The following is a 16255-nucleotide window of genomic DNA, read 5'->3' on the forward strand; positions in this document are numbered from 1 at the left end:
AAGAGTTTTATCAATGCTTTGGCATGAGATTCAGAAGATAATAACAAGGATAACATCGAGATCTTAGACGGAGTATGCCCCAGCTGTTCTACCACATCAAAATCACTCTTGCGGATGATTTTCAGCATTTCTTCCATTTCCTGCTTGGTAACATCTTCAGTAGTAACTTCGACCGGTGTCCTTGACTGAGAAGGGTTGACTGGTTCCTTGCCTCGAGTTTCAGGAGTGGGAGGTGAGATTTCTGGAGAGAAGATCCTTCCACTTCGAGTAATTTTACTAGTCCCAACAATGCCATTAGGATTAGCAGAATTATCGACTTGCTTTACGCCATGGATGTAAACATCACCTCCGTAACTCCACGGAATAGCTTTGCTTGAGGAATACGGTACTGGGCCAGGTGCAGTAATGATTAGGGGAGCTACCTTGGGCTCAGCGGTAATCTTCACAGGTGCTCTAGTAACGGTAATCTTCACTGGAACTTTGGACCTAGCAATCACAGATACTTCTTCAATAGGGTTCTCCGCCTTGGGAATCTTTTCGAAGAGAATTGTGCGATCATCCATCAGCCGTTGAATACCATTCCTCAACTTCAAGCACTCGTTGGGTCGAAGTATGCAGAGATCGCAATTTTCAGTACAACCTGGAAATAAACCAGCTTGCAATAAATTCTTCTTGATGATCAGGAGAGGAGATGTTAAATCAGCTACATTAGAAATGTGAGAATTGTCATCCACATCATTAACAGTTTTGTCATGATTAGGCATAGGTGCAGTGATGACGTTAGGAGTCTCCGGAGGCTCAAATTCAATTTCTCCAGCTTCGATCATATCCTGAACCTTATTCTTCAATGACCAACAATCGTTTGTATCATGCCCGGGGCTATCGGAGTGATATGCACACCTGGCATTGGGATTATAACGAGAAGAAGTAGTGTTGGGTTTTGTAGGAGGATCTCTGAGGGTGATCAGATTTGCCTTTAGCATTCCCTGCAGTGCCTGTGCCAAGGTCATATTGATCCTGGTAAACTGCCTTCTTGGCTTGTCTTGTTTGGACTGGAAGTTTTGAGATGGCGGTGCTGCAATCGTAACCGCTCCAATGGTATGGTCACGATTTTTCTTGTTACGGCCCTTTTGACCGTACACAGCATTTGATTCGTTCCTCCCCTGGTAGGACCTCTTGGTGCTTGCAGAGGTAGTCGCCTGTATCTTTCCACTTCAGATGCCGCTTTCAACACGCTCACCTGTCAATATAAGTTCAGTGAAACCTGATGACGAACTTCCCAGTAGATGGCTGTAGAATGGGCCAGTCAGTGTGCCCATGAACATGTCCACTAATTCTCGGTCAGTCATAGGGGGTTTGACTCTGCCAGCCAAATCTCTCCATTTCTGAGCATATTCCTTGAAGCTTTCTTTGGATCCCATAGTCATATTCTGCAACTGTAGCCGAGTAGGCGCTAGTTCAGAGTTATACTGGTACTGTTTATAGAAAGCTGTTGCTAAATCAGTCCAGGTGCGGATGTTAGAGCTCTCAAGCTGATAATACCATTCCAACTGTGTGCCAGATAGACTCTCTTGGAAGAAATGGATCCATAGCTTCCTATCAGCGGTATGTGGCTGAATCTTCCTCACATAAGCTCTCAGATGCATCTGAGGACAAGACACACCATCATACTTAGTGAAAGTGGGGATCTTGAATTTGTGAGGAATGGTCACATCGGAAACCAGACCCAAACTTTCGAAATCCAGACCGGGCGCCTTCTGACCCTCCATGGCTAACATACGTTCTTCCAGCAACTTGTACTTATCATCTCTTGGAGAGTACTGTTCACTTTCATAATCTTCATCGTCATCCTCAGGGTTGGAGAAATCAACATTCTCCTCCTCTGAATCATTCTCCGTCTCCTCTTCTGGACCATTCGGAATTCCAAACTTGACTCCCGCGGCCTGTCTTTTAAGCCTTCTTCCCGTGTTAATGTAACTCACAGCTTTCTTGTCTTTCTTCTTTTCGAGCAAAAGAGCCTTCAGTTCCTCCTGCCCTTTGGATAAGGTCAAGATCAACTCTTGGAATTGAGCATTCTGAGTCTGGAGATCTTTGACAGTTTGTTCGAGGTCCATTTTTCTGTTTAGAAGGAAGACCGTGAGAATATTGATCTCTTTAGGATACCTGTTATGCAATGTTATGTTATGCTATGCAATGTATGAAATGTTTTCAAGGACTTTGGGAATTTAACTTTGCGTAAACCACCAAAAAGAGGGAAACTTTTATTAATAATTTCCTTAATCGATGTTCATTACAAAAGGGAAATAATAAAAATACAATGAAAGCTCAAGTCTCCCAGGGACGGCTTCTTTTTGGGTGAAGATATGCGTTGAGTCTTCGTTCCTCATTAAGCTGGCTGGTGAGCTCTAATACCTTTTTCCTTTCTGCAACGAACTGAGTCTCAAAAGTATCCCTTTCCTCTCTCAACTGGATCCAGGATCTCTTTAATTCTTCAACATCGGTAGGCATATCTGGATAAGGAATGATCTGAGGAGTACCTCCTTCAACTTCTGGTTCAACAATCAGCGGTCCGACTGCAAGGTATGGCATGACAAGTTCACGAGCTCTGGCGCGTACCCATCTGAGATAAGGTTCCATAGGAATGGAGTTTTTCTGTCCTAAAGTGCTTCTTTTCACCATGCCCCAGGCTCGTACAAATCTCTGACGGAGACCTTGGGAATCGGTGTCATAGTCAAACACAGTGCATTGAATAATTCTTTCATGTGGACCCTCTCTTCGAGCATACCCAAACTGGCGTAGGGCTAAAGCCGGGTTATAAGTAATACCTCCTTTTATCCCCATGAGTGGTACGTTAGAGAATTCTCCACAACGGTCAATGATGATAACATTTTCTTTGAGATGAGGACACCAACGGATGTCTGAATGGGAGAGCGACATTATCCTTTGAGACCATTTCAGATTTTGCTCATTCTTCAAGACTGATTGAGGAAGGTGCGAAATAAACCACCTAGACAATAAAGGTATGCAGCACATGAGAGTCCCTTGCCTTTTCATAGTACGGGTGTGAAGGGAATGCAAAATGTCTCCAAGCAAGGTAGGCACAGGGTTATGGGTGAGGAATATCTTAATAGCATTCACGTCTATGAATTGGTCTGGATTAGGGAATAACACCAAACCATAGATTAGTAATGCTAGAACATCTTCGAAAGCATGGACATTCATAACCTTTAAGGATTCTCGGGCCTTATTTATCAGAAACTTGGCAAGTAAACCCTTAACTCCACTTCTTGTTACCCAATTGGTTTCAATATCGGACTTTATCATGTGTAAAGCCGCGGCAACTTCTTCAGACTTCGGAATTTTTTCTAAACCACTGAAAGGTGTTTGATCAAGGATAGGTATCCCAAGCATCCTGGAGAATTCTTCTAATGTGGGTACCAACTGATAATCTGGAAATGTGAAGCAATGATGTTTAGGATCGAAGAACTGGAATAGGACTTTCATCATATCTTCTTTGAAATCGGTGGTAACCAAATTGAGGAGATGACCATATTTCTTGATGAACTGAGCATGATCGGGAAGCTCTGACACCAAATCCTTTAGTTGAGGAAAGATTGCTACAAAATTGATCCGGATGGTCTTCCTGGAAGCCATAACCTGTTTAACGGAGCAAAGCTAAATCCCTAAGTCCTTGAAATGGTTAGCACAATGTCATGATGTTATGATGTTATGATGTTATGATGTTAAGTAAACAACAAGCACAAACAAGTCACACAACAATCATTCCTAGGTTTTAAGGCTTGCATGAGTTCCATAGGTAAGTACCCTCCCCACTGAAGTTTGGTTGGCTCAACCTGTCCTAGAATAGTAACCGGGTTCTAGAAGGATCTCAAATCATTGACCTTTCTTTAAGTCCACTTCAGTGCAACACCAAGTGGTTGACCGAAGCTTCCCTAAAGTCCAATCTCAAAGAGTGTAGTATCGAGTCTCAACCAACCTCAGTCGGAACCGAAGTCAGTTATCTCACTACTTTCTAATGGCTAGGATGAGTCAATTAGGGTTCTAAAGGTCTGGTTAATGCTTTAATGACACCACGCGGAAGCCAAATTTTTCCTCAAGTAAACATGAGGAACATCAGGACATCCAAAGTGTCACATTAACCGTAGCCATCATTTTAACCATTCCAGTATACGCCGGATAGTCGCGATGATCTATTGCTACTTACCTAAGGTACACTAGATCCGGGTGTAGGATCTTTCACTCAAGCATAAAATACCCAAGTAATCCCTTAAAAGTAAATCAGACATTTTGAATAAGTGATCTTGTTTTTTTTTAAGGTAACCTCTCTTTTCAAGGGTCCCCAGCAGAGTCGACAGTTCTGTCATACGGTGAACTGACTTTAGGTGTTTTGCTTTTAATCGCAATGTCGCGGATAGCAAGAGTCGCCACCGACTTTTCTTTTATCCAATAAGGAAAGGAGGAAAAGAACAGGAAAGACCTTAATTAGATTTTGGGTTCGGGAGGTACATTATACAAAGGGAAGGTGTTAGCACCCTTTGTATCCATGGTTATCCATGGGCTCTTAATTGCTTGATCACTTATGTTTGTCTTGTCAGAAAAAGTGTTCGTGAATTGTTTAGAAAATGTTTTGAAAAAGAGAACTTAACTTTGTAATGATTCTCGTATGAATGTATACAAAGTGGTTATCTCGTTTAGTTTTGAAAATGGTTTAGAAAAATATAACTCGGTAATGATTCTAGTATGAATGTATATTGATCGCTCGACTGTGTGAGTCGAGAATGGGATACAAACTGCAAGTGCACAGTTCTATCGCGTAGTTTTAAAAGATATCGATCCCACAGGGACTTATGAATCGATATACCGTTATCTAAGGTTACTACGTAAATCTAAGGTGAAAATGTTTGATTTTTTGGGGAAAAACTAAGAGCTAAACTAAGATCTAGATTAAATATTAATAAAACGGATATCGGTATGTAGTTCGTCAGAACTAGGGAATCAAGTCTTTGTCGGTTTCTTGGTTTTAAAATAAATCGTTTCGGTTAACTTTATTGGTTAAAGGTTTTATCTCAAACTCTCGCTCTGTTGAATAAACCATGATTTTATATTAATGTAGCTGTCACTTATAATTAAGTCAAAAATCATATTTTGAAAACAATAAAGTTGCAGAAACTCTTTTTAAGAAAATACTGACCGTTTTAAACACCCTTATCTCAAACTCTCGCTCTGTTGACTTAGGTTATATAATCAAATCCAAATGCTTAACTCTCGTCCTCACATTCAATCTTTAAAAATACTTTTTGGAAAAGGTCAGAATTTAATTAACTCTAAAACTTGCTCTCGCCCTGATCTAGAATTAATGCCTAACTTACACTGTCCAGTTAAAACCTCAAACTCTCGCTCTATTGATTTTAACTTCTTTATGTCCTTTACTTTTGTAAAAAATCTTGTTATTAAACCTGTAAGTTGAGACCGTAAAAAGATTGATTTTAATTTTAAGTTTAGATAGACCGACTCAGTCTTGATCCCTTATTCTGCTTACTTTACATACCGATACCTAGGCGAATTAGCCAGACATGCTAAATAAACAAGAATACATATCATGCATAAACAGACTCATTCCAGGCAGATAATATAGATAAATAATAAAACAAAATATTAAATAATGATTAAAGAACCTGAATGCGTAATACAATAGTCTTGAACACTCCACCACAAGCCGGTAGGATTTGTTCTTCGATTCTTCAATTAAACAATAAATTAAACCAAGGAAATAAAACTAGAATCTAACGTAAGGTTAGATCCGATAAAGAGTTGCACAATAGTTTCCGGTGTAGAAGCTATTATGCGAAAAATATCTAAATGCCAAAAAGGGAAAGGTAAATTGCAAGGGAAAAAGAATGTAGAACTTGCAGAAGAAAATAAATAAAATAAACAATGTTAAGTGCTGGAAAAGAAAAATAAGCAAAAGCGTGAAAAGAAAAATGGGCAGAGCTTCGGCAATCTGAGTGTGAAAAAAAACCGGAGAAGTTGGAACTTCCCAATTAGCTGCTATTTATACAGCTGCTGGTGTAACTGCTTTCCAAGGGTTTCCGTATGCGCGGTCTTTTCGTTCCGAGGGTTAAGCGTGCGTGGAAATAGCTTTCAACGTGGTCAGTTGAGTTCCTAGTGCCAAAAATATAGGGGAATGGTGTGACGTCCGTCACACCATGTGTGACGCTCGTCACAAGAGTGTGCTTAGTGTGACGCTCGTCATAACCTTTGTGACGCCCGTCACAGGCATAACGTGCGCTTTCTTTGGGCTGGGCTTTGTCTTTGTTATTTGTTTCCTTTTTATTCCTTTTTTACACCTCCTTTTCTTCCCTTTTTCACTTTTGCTTCAAAATGGATGCCTGACATAAATAGAAAGGAAAATACCGCATAATATCTGATAAAATGAGATAAATTAAAGTAAATGATAATATAATCTAATTGAATTAAGTCCTAAAATGTGATATAATTTCAAGTTATCAAACTCCCCCATACTTAGATCTTTGCTTGTCCTCAAGCAAAATACAGTATAGAAATCGTTTTAAAATTTTAGCCAGATGAAATTTCAAAACACACATCAATTCGTAATAGGTTGCAAGTGGATTTTGTTTAGAAGCAACTTGAGTTAAATCTTGATATCAACAACTACCGTCACAACCTGCCTTGTGCAAATCAGTTCAAGTACCCTATTATAGCTATCCTAGTTCCTTTACTCTTATTTCACCCGTTTTCATTCTAGCGAAATCACATTAAGCCCTTTATCTTTTCGCGCACATAGTGGAGTAACCGGTTAGTGATTATGATCCGCTTTTAGCTAGAAGTTCTGGTACATAAGTCGGATAACTTCGTTATTCAGTCCATTGCAAATTGTGGGGGATCGAACCGTAGTCCGCCCTACCGAGTTCAGTACCAGATACCTACTGAACCAACTCATAATGGATTTTTCATATTGTGTTTTTGCATGATCTGCAACCTTTAGATTAAATGATCTGGTAAGGATCACCTAATTTAATCAGTGCATTTCCTGATATATTCATATATTTTATGTTACTTTGGGGATCATTCACTTATATTCATCGGCTCTCCACGTAGTTTGCTATTAAGATGGTGCTGACTTCTCGTATAAACTACTCGGGGTTACTATAAAACTAAAAGTTCAAGGGATTGGTATAATAGGTACTTATCCCGATCTAACATGTTGAGGTTCTCAGAGCGTTGTTATGGTAATGATTTTTTGTCTTGATTTCACTCAAGTTTTATGAGGTAAGCAACCTTTATACTTATTGGGTGTGTTAAAATTTTTTTTTTTTTTTTTTTTTGTTATGGCTCAAGAAAATTGAGGGAATAGATAATAGAAATTTTCACACTCTTAACTTAAAATTATAATAATTTTTTTTTTTTTTTTTTTTTTTTTTATAAATAATAATTAAAGGGAAATAACAATGAAAGGGAAAATAACATACTTGAAAAATGGAAATAGGAAGAACAAGTTTTCCCCCCATACTTAAATTAAACATTGTCCCCAATGTTTTAAGGAAATGAAATACAATATGGAAAGGAAAAAGAAACTACAACTAAGGTTGTCTTCCGCCTCTGGTTCTTGGACCTGGTGATCTCTGACGTAAGTCTAAGTTGTCGAACCTGCTGAACAACTCAGTAAACCGCTGGTCGGTTATGGCATTCCTAGCGTCCTGTTGCTGTTGCATTTGACGCATCATCTGCAGCATCTCGACATTCTGTGCCTGCATGCCATCGATAGCATCCATAATGTCGTCGTTGGTTGCAGGCCTTCTTCGTCGACGACGTTGGGAGGATGGGCCAGTTGTATTGCCGGAAGGGTTGAGCGGGACTGACTGTTGTGTAGGCGGATGATCACCTTGTTCCATTTCTTCAAACTCATCTGTTTGCGGGTTTGTTTGTGAAGGCTCGGTGGTTTCAGGAGCGTTTAGATCATAGAGGTGGCGGTCGGGGTTTGTGACATCAGTGAGGGCAGTATTTGGTAGAACGACGCTTGGGACTGCCTGGTTGTTCACCATAAGATAATATCCTCCGCCTACTCTGTTCTTAATCAAGCGGCTAGATCGACAGTAGCTGATATCCATAGATAGGGGAGGTAGGGATTCTAAAGTTTGGAGTTTATCCCCTAGGTTTAGGCCAAGTGCGATGGTGGTTATTAATCCACCAATTATAAAAGGTTGCCGGCCTCTAGCACATAAGGTGCGGATGTGATGAAATAGAAAGGAGGCGGCGTTTACCTGAGTATCTGGTTCGAAGACGCACTGGAGGAAAAATAGTTCCTTTGAGTTGACCTTGCTGTTGTTTGGCCTTCCAAAAATTGTGTTTTGCAAGATGCGGATAAAGTACCGGATAGTGGGGTTATGTATATGGGAGAGAAGGAGCTCTTCCCAGTTGTAGGTATCTATACCGGAAATTTTCTTAAAAAGGCCGAAAACACCAACTGTGTTCCAGTTTGAGGTTGGAGGGATTCTGGCATGCAGCAGACTTTCTGTGGGAAATTGTAGCATGGTACTCAATTGGTTTTGGGTTAGAGAGTACTCGGTGTTAAACATACGGAAGGTTGCCGTACCGGTTAGAAATTCGTCTTCACCGGCGGGGGTGGTGTAGTCGTAGGAACTTAAGAATTCTAAGGTTAGGGATGGGTAGGTGGGTTGATTATGGGTGCAAAGGAAGGTTAGGTTGGCTTGACGGAGCATCCATTCGATACCTTGGAGTAAGCCTAATTGTTGTAAACAAGGTAAATCGGGGTACCTGGTGGAAACGACGCCTCGCTGTTGGAAACGCTCGAATTGCTCCCTCTGATAATTGTCATCTACGGATCGGAAGATGATATTTCCGAAATTTTGATTTCCCGCCATTGTGATGAATTTTGAAGGGATGATTTGGAAAGAAAAAGAAATGTATTTGATAGGAGAGAATTGTTTTGTGGTGAATGAAGGAAGGTTTGGTGGGTATTTATAGGAGAAGAATTTGGAAGGTGAAAAGAAAAAGTGGTTGGAAAGTTATTAAGTGTGGTTAAATGAAAAATGAATGGGGAAGGTAAAAAGTTAAAGGTGTAACGTTCGTCTCCAACGGCTCCTTAACGTTCACTAGTCTGAGGAGTGTTACGCTCGTCACAGGGGTGTGACGCTCGTAACAGGCACTAAGCGTGCCGTCCGTTATGGATAGTGTGACGCTCGTCACACATTCCTTTTTGGAAAGGCTTAGTGGTGCTTCACAGAATTACTTGTAGCGTATTTTAATGTTTTGTTTTGCTTATGATCAATTTAGTATGCAGTTTAATTTATTGTGCACGCTTAATCTGCTTGTATAGTAATAATTCATAGGAAGCAACAGTAGAGCATAATAGCTTTTGCATAATAAAATTAAATAAACAACTTCAATAAAAATTGATCATAATGTAATACAGGAAAGGAAAACAATGAAATGAAATAGAAATAAACATGAATTCAAATAACATTAATGAAAAATCTAATTTAAAACTAAATAACTTAGGAAAGTAACTAAACTCTATCCCTCTGTACGATCTCTGGCCGGTGGAGCAAAAGAGTTAACATGATGTAGCAACTCGTGAAACTGATTCGTCATACTGCTCATGTATCCTAGAACTTCGTCTCTCATGTTAGTAAATTCTCCTCTGAGGGCGTCTTGTTCTGACATCAAAGCTTCAATGGCGGTGTTATAATCAGTTCCGGGCATATGATGTCGGAGGTCAGGTATGGCTGATTCTTCGGTCGGAACAGGCTGAGGAGGAGGGTCAATATCATGATAGCCAGATGGTGTCTGAGGGTCAGATTCAGCATGAGAGATCTGGTCAACATAATTCTCATAGTCATCACAAATCTCATAATCCTGGATGGATTCAGTGGATCCAGCAGGAGTTGGGGTTTCATTCAGGTTATAGAGCCAGTTCCTTTGGTTATGAACACTAGTCCTAGGCAGAGAACCTGGTTATCAATAATAAGCTCAAACTCATCAGACCCTATGTTTGCTATAAACATAGTGTTGAAGAGGAAAGGTATACTCATAGTAGTAATGCCACAAAAAGGGCTAAGGTCAAGCATAGGCTGACGTAATCCAATAGCATTACCTATCATAGTTATCAAACCGCCTATTTCAATGGGTGCTCGCTCATCCTGGATAAGGTGGTCCAAATTAGCTAACATAAAAGTAGCACCGTTTACTGGACGGTTCTGGGAAGCACAGAATATGATGAAGAGTTCATCACGTGAAACTGAAGTACTATTTGGCTTCTTCCCAAATAAAGTGTGGGTTAGGATCTTATGGAAATAGCGAAAAGCCGGGTTATGTATGTTTCCAGAGAGAAACTCATGTTCTTCGGGCTCATCATTTCCAGTCAGCTTACCCCAAAAGTGTTCAAGCTCTCTATATTCAAAAAGTTCTTCCTGGCTTACAGTGAATGTATCAAAGGAGGTAGGAAAACCCAAAAGGTTGGTAAAGTCTCTAATATTAAATTGGTACTCCATATTGAACATTCTGAACTGGATAAAACCTCTGCTAATTCCTTTTCCATGGCTGGGTAGATAGATTAGTGAGCTAAGGAATTCTAGTGTGAGTCTCCGGTAGGTGGTGAGATGTCTCAGAATAGGGGATGTCTCCCATCCTATCTGATTCAGCAAATACAGGACACTCTGTCTCAGTCCAAGGGCAGTCATAGCCCAATCATCAGCATATAAACTAGGTAGCATCTCTCTAGCGGCTAGTTCTTCAAACTTTTGTTTCTGAGCCATTCCTCTGAACTTGATACCCATACGATCAAAATGTCCCATCTGGTTAGTGTTAGCTAGAGAAAAGAAAACATGAGTTTAAGTCAGGATTTGGCCAAATGCCGAAAGAAGAAAAGATTATTATTATTATTTATTTATTTTATTTTATTTTTGAATAAATCAAGAATGAATACTAAACAGAAATTAAAAGAATAATTAAGAAAGAAATAGGGGAATGATAATAATAGAATAATAAAATAACAAATTAGTTTGTGGGTTGTCTCCCACTAAGCGCTTTGTTTAAATGTCGCAAGCTCGACAAAGAAACTGTTAAATATAATCTATAGATCCTGGGGGCGTTTCGTCTAAGTGTAGGATTTGCGAATCCTCGTTGGTTTCCGCATAGTGATAGTGTTTCAGACGTTGCCCGTTTACGGTGAACGGTTCTGTAGATTGTCCTTTTATTTCTACCGCTCCACTGGGAAAGATTTTAGTGATATGAAAAGGCCCTGACCATCTGGATCGTAGTTTTCCCGGAAATAACTTTAGTCTAGAGTTAAATAAAAGTACTGTGTCGCCTTGCTTGAAGATTTTCCTTGATATACGCTTGTCATGCCATTGTTTTGTTCTTTCTTTATAGATTCTGGCATTTTCATAGGCGTCTCTTCTGAGTTCCTCTAATTCGTTTATGTCAAGGATTCTCTTTTCACCGGCGGCTTTATAATTCAAATTTAGGTTTCTAATAGCCCAATAGGCTTTATGTTCTAATTCTACCGGGAGGTGACAGGATTTTCCATAAATGAGCTTAAATGGGGTCGTCCCAATGGGGGTTTTATAAGCAGTTCGGTAAGCCCACAAAGCTTCTGGTAATTTCAATGACCAATCTTTCCTTGAAGTGGCTACCGTTTTTTCTAGTATTTGCTTGATTTCTCTGTTAGATACTTCCACTTGTCCACTGGTTTGAGGGTGGTAAGGTGTTGCTATCCTATGTCTCACTCCGTATTTAAATAGTAGTTTTTCGAGTACCTTGGATATAAAGTGTGATCCACCATCACTGACTACTATTCTTGGGATGCCAAATCTCGGAAATATTATATTTTTAAAGAGTCTAGTTACTACTCGGGTGTCATTTGTTGGAGAAGCTACAGCTTCGATCCATTTTGATACGTAGTCAACTGCCACGAGTATGTATTTGTTACCGAAAGAGGATGGGAAAGGTCCCATGAAGTCTATCCCCCACACGTCAAAAATCTCTACTTCCAAAATACCTTTTTGTGGCATCTCGTCACGTCTAGATATGTTTCCCGTGCGTTGACATCTGTCACACTCCTTAATAGCCGCATGTACGTCCTTCCATATAGTTGGCCAATAAAAGCCAGCTTGTAGGATTTTAGAGCAGGTCTTGGATGTACTTGTGTGTCCACCATAAGGAGCGGAGTGACAGTGTTGGATTATATTTTCTACCTCTTCTTCGGGTATACATCGACGGAAAATACCATCGGGGCCTCTTTTGAAAAGTAAGGGATCATCCCAGTAATAGTGTTTTATGTCGTGGAAGAATCGTTTCTTCTGCTGGTAAGATAAAGTAGGTGGAACTATTCCGGCAGCTAAATAATTGACTAGATCAGCGTACCATGGTGTGACAGATATAGCTAAGGTGGTTTCTACTTGCATGTCGGAGTTGTTCTCTTCCAAAGTAGCTATAAGTTTATCATACGAGAAATCATCATTAATTGATGTTCTTTCCGGTTCAAGGTTCTCAAGTCTAGAGAGGTGGTCTGCTACTACGTTTTCAGTTCCTTTCTTGTCCTTGATTTCTAAGTCGAATTCTTGTAGTAACAAGATCCATCTTAGGAGTCTAGGTTTAGCATCCTTTTTTGTTAAAAGGTACCTGATAGCAGCGTGATCGGTGTAGACTATTATTTTGGCTCCTACCAAGTAAGAACGAAATTTATCCAGTGCGAATACCACTGCTAGAAGTTCTTTCTCGGTAGTGGCGTAATTCATTTGCGCTTCATCCAGGGTTCTGCTTGCGTAATATATAACGTGAAGCTTTTTATCCTTCCTTTGTCCTAAAACAGCTCCTACAGCATAATCACTGGCATCGCACATTATTTCGAATGGTTCATTCCAGTCTGGTGTCTGCATAATGGGTGCTGAGATCAATGCTTGTTTAAGAGTTTGAAATGCTTTTAAACAGTTATCGTCGAATATGAATTCAGCATCTTTCATCAATAGTCCGGTTAGAGGTTTAGTTATCTTAGAGAAGTCTTTGATGAATCGTCGGTAAAAACCGGCGTGTCCTAAAAAGCTTCGTACTTCTCTCACGGTCCTTGGGGGTTGAAGATTTTCGATTACCTCTATTTTGGCTTTGTCTACTTCAATTCCTCTGTTCGAGATGATGTGTCCTAAAACAATTCCTTATTGTACCATAAAGTGGCACTTTTCCCAATTAAGTACTAAGTTTACTTTTACACATCGCTCAGGAACTCTTTCCAGGTTTTCAAGGCATTCTTCGAGACTTTGTCCGTATACAGAAAAGTCATCCATAAATACTTCCATGATGTTTTCGAGAAAGTCGGCGAATATTGCCATCATGCATCTTTGAAAAGTTGCAGGGGCATTACACAGACCAAACGGCATTCGTCTATAAGCGAAGGTACCAAAAGGGCATGTGAACGTTGTCTTTTCTTGGTCATCAGGGTGAATTGGTATTTGAAAGAAGCCTGAATAACCGTCTAGATAACAGAAATGTGAATGTTTTGCTAATCGTTCTAACATTTGGTCAATGAATGGTAAAGGAAAATGATCTTTTCGGGTTGCTTTGTTTAGTTTCCTATAATCAATGCACATTCTCCATCCCGATTCGATTCGTTTAGTTATAGTTTCCCCTTTTTCGTTTTCAATAACGGTTATGCCTCCTTTCTTTGGTACAACGTGTATAGGACTAACCCATTTGCTATCAGATATAGGATATATAATACCTGCTTCCAATAACTTGGTTATTTCTTTCTTTACTACCTCACTCAGGATCGGGTTTAGTCTTCTCTGGTGTTCCCTAGAGGTTTTACAGTCTTCTTCTAACATGATGCGGTGCATACAAATAAAAGGGCTTATTCCTTTAAGATCGGTGATGTGGTATCCTAGTGCGGTTGGATATTTCCTTAAGATATGTAAGAGTTTTTCTGTTTCGAGTCTTCCTAGATCTGCATTAACTATCACAGGTCGTTCAAGTTCTAAGTCTAGGAATTCATATCTCAGATTTTTGGGAAGTGTTTTCAAATCAGGGGTTGGTTTGTTAAGACATTGCGTAGGGTCCGGTGTTATTGCTAAGCATTGTTTAGATTTGTCCTCTAAAAGATAGTCTGATGATTTGTCTTCTCCTGACTCTGCTTCTTTTATGCATTCATCGATGATATCCATGAAGTAACATGTATCTTCTATTGCAGGTGCTTTCAAGAATTGGGAAAGAATGAATTCAATTTTCTCTTCACCTACTTCGAAGGTGAGTCGTCCTCGTTTTACGTCTATGATTGCACCGGCAGTTGCTAAGAATGGTCTTCCTAGTATAATGGGTGTAATATCATCTTCTCTAATGTCCATAATTGTAAAGTCGGTGGGAATGTAAAACTGACCTATGCGTACGGGAACGTTTTCAAGGATTCCTACAGGATATTTGATGGAACGATCTGCTAGTTGCACGGACATTTTGGTTGGTCTTAATTCTCCCATTTCCAGTTTCTTACATATGGATAAAGGCATAACGCTAATTCCGGCTCCTAAATCGCATAAGGCTTTGTCGATGACAAATTTTCCTATGTGACAGGGTATAGAGAAACTACCCGGATCCTTGAGTTTAGGTGGCATGTTTTGGATTATAGCGCTACATTCGGCAGGGAGTGTAACGGTTTCGCTATCCTCAAGTTTCCTCTTATTAGAAAGAATTTCTTTTAAGAATTTAGCATATGAGGGCATCTGCGTAATAGCTTCGGTGAACGGAATTGTAACGTTTAATTGTTTAAGGAGATCAACAAATTTTCTAAATTGGCTCGCATCTTTGGTTTTAACAAGCCTTTGAGGGTAAGGTATAGGTGGTTTGTAAGGTGGTGGAGGTACATAAGGTTCCTTCTTTTCTAGGGTTTCCTTATTTCTCTCTTCCTTTTCCTTAGGTTCACTTTCCTCAGTTGATTTCTTAGGGTTTTGGTTTCCTATCCTTGGATCAGACGGTCCTTCCACTTCCGTTCCACTTCTTAATATAATTGCATGAGCTTGGCTTCTCGGATTAGGTTGGGGCTGTCCAGGGAATGTACCAGTTGGGGCAGCAGTAGGTGCTTGTTGTTGAGCTACTTGAGATATTTGTGTTTCCAGCATTTTGTTATGGGTAGCCAAGGCATCTACTTTGCTTGCTAGTTGTTTAAGTTGTTCGCCAGTATGTATGTTCTGGTTTAAGAAATCTTTATTGGTTTGTTGTTGGGAAGCTATAAAGTTTTCCATCATGATTTCCAAGTTGGATTTTCTAGGGGTATTATTGTTAGGTATGGATGGATTCGGTTTCTGATATCCCGGAGGTATAGATGGGGCTTGATTTGGAGACTGTCCAGGTGCGTATAAAGCATTATTACTCTTATATGAAAAGTTTGGATGGTTCTTCCAATTTGGGTTATAGGTATTCGAATAGGGGCTTCCTTGAGCATAGTTTACTTGCTCTGCTTGGATTCCAGTCAAGAGTTGACATTCCGCAGGAGTGTGGCCTTGGATTCCACAGACCTCGCAATTCTGAGTTATAGCAACCACGGCGGCTGGAGGTGATACGTTTAAACTTTCAATTTTCTGGACCAAAGCATCCACTTTTGCATTAACGTGATCAAGGTTACTTATCTCGTACATGCTAGTTTTCGGTTGAGGTTTTTCCACCGTTGTTCGTTCGGTTCCCCACTGATAGTGGTTTTGGGTCATGCTCTCGATAAGCTGGTAAGCATCAGCATAAGGTTTGTTCATTAGTGCACCACCTGCAGCGGCGTCTATTGTTAACCTTGTATTGTATAAGAGGCCATTATAAAATGTGTGAATTACTAACCAGTCTTCCAAACCATGGTGTGGGCAAAGTCTCATCATGTCTTTGTATCTTTCCCATGCTTCGAAAAGAGACTCGTTGTCTTTCTGTTTAAATCCGTTTATCTGGGCTCTTAACATAGCTGTTTTGCTTGGCGGAAAATATCGGGCAAGAAAAACTTTCTTCAACTCGTTCCATGTGGTGACTGAGTTGGAAGGGAGAGATTGAAGCCATCTTCTAGCGCTGTCTCTTAATGAGAAAGGAAAAAGACGAAGTCGAATTGCCTCTGATGTGACACCATTAGCTTTAACAGTATCAGCGTATTGGACAAATACGGATAAATGAAGGTTTGGATCTTCGGTAAGATTTCCAGAGAATTGGTTCTGTTGCACAGCCTGCAACAGCGAAG

General features: G+C 40.0%; 1 pseudogene; it reads left to right on the forward strand.

The window, feature by feature from the left end:
• The first annotated feature begins 15879 nt into the window (after positions 1-15879).
• Positions 15880-15979, forward strand: LOC127077148 (uncharacterized; annotated as a pseudogene).
• The last annotated feature ends 276 nt before the right edge of the window (positions 15980-16255 follow it).

Source organism: Lathyrus oleraceus, chromosome 4 (genome assembly GCF_024323335.1).
Source record: "Lathyrus oleraceus cultivar Zhongwan6 chromosome 4, CAAS_Psat_ZW6_1.0, whole genome shotgun sequence".
In the NCBI taxonomy this organism is placed as follows: domain Eukaryota; kingdom Viridiplantae; phylum Streptophyta; class Magnoliopsida; order Fabales; family Fabaceae; genus Lathyrus; species Lathyrus oleraceus.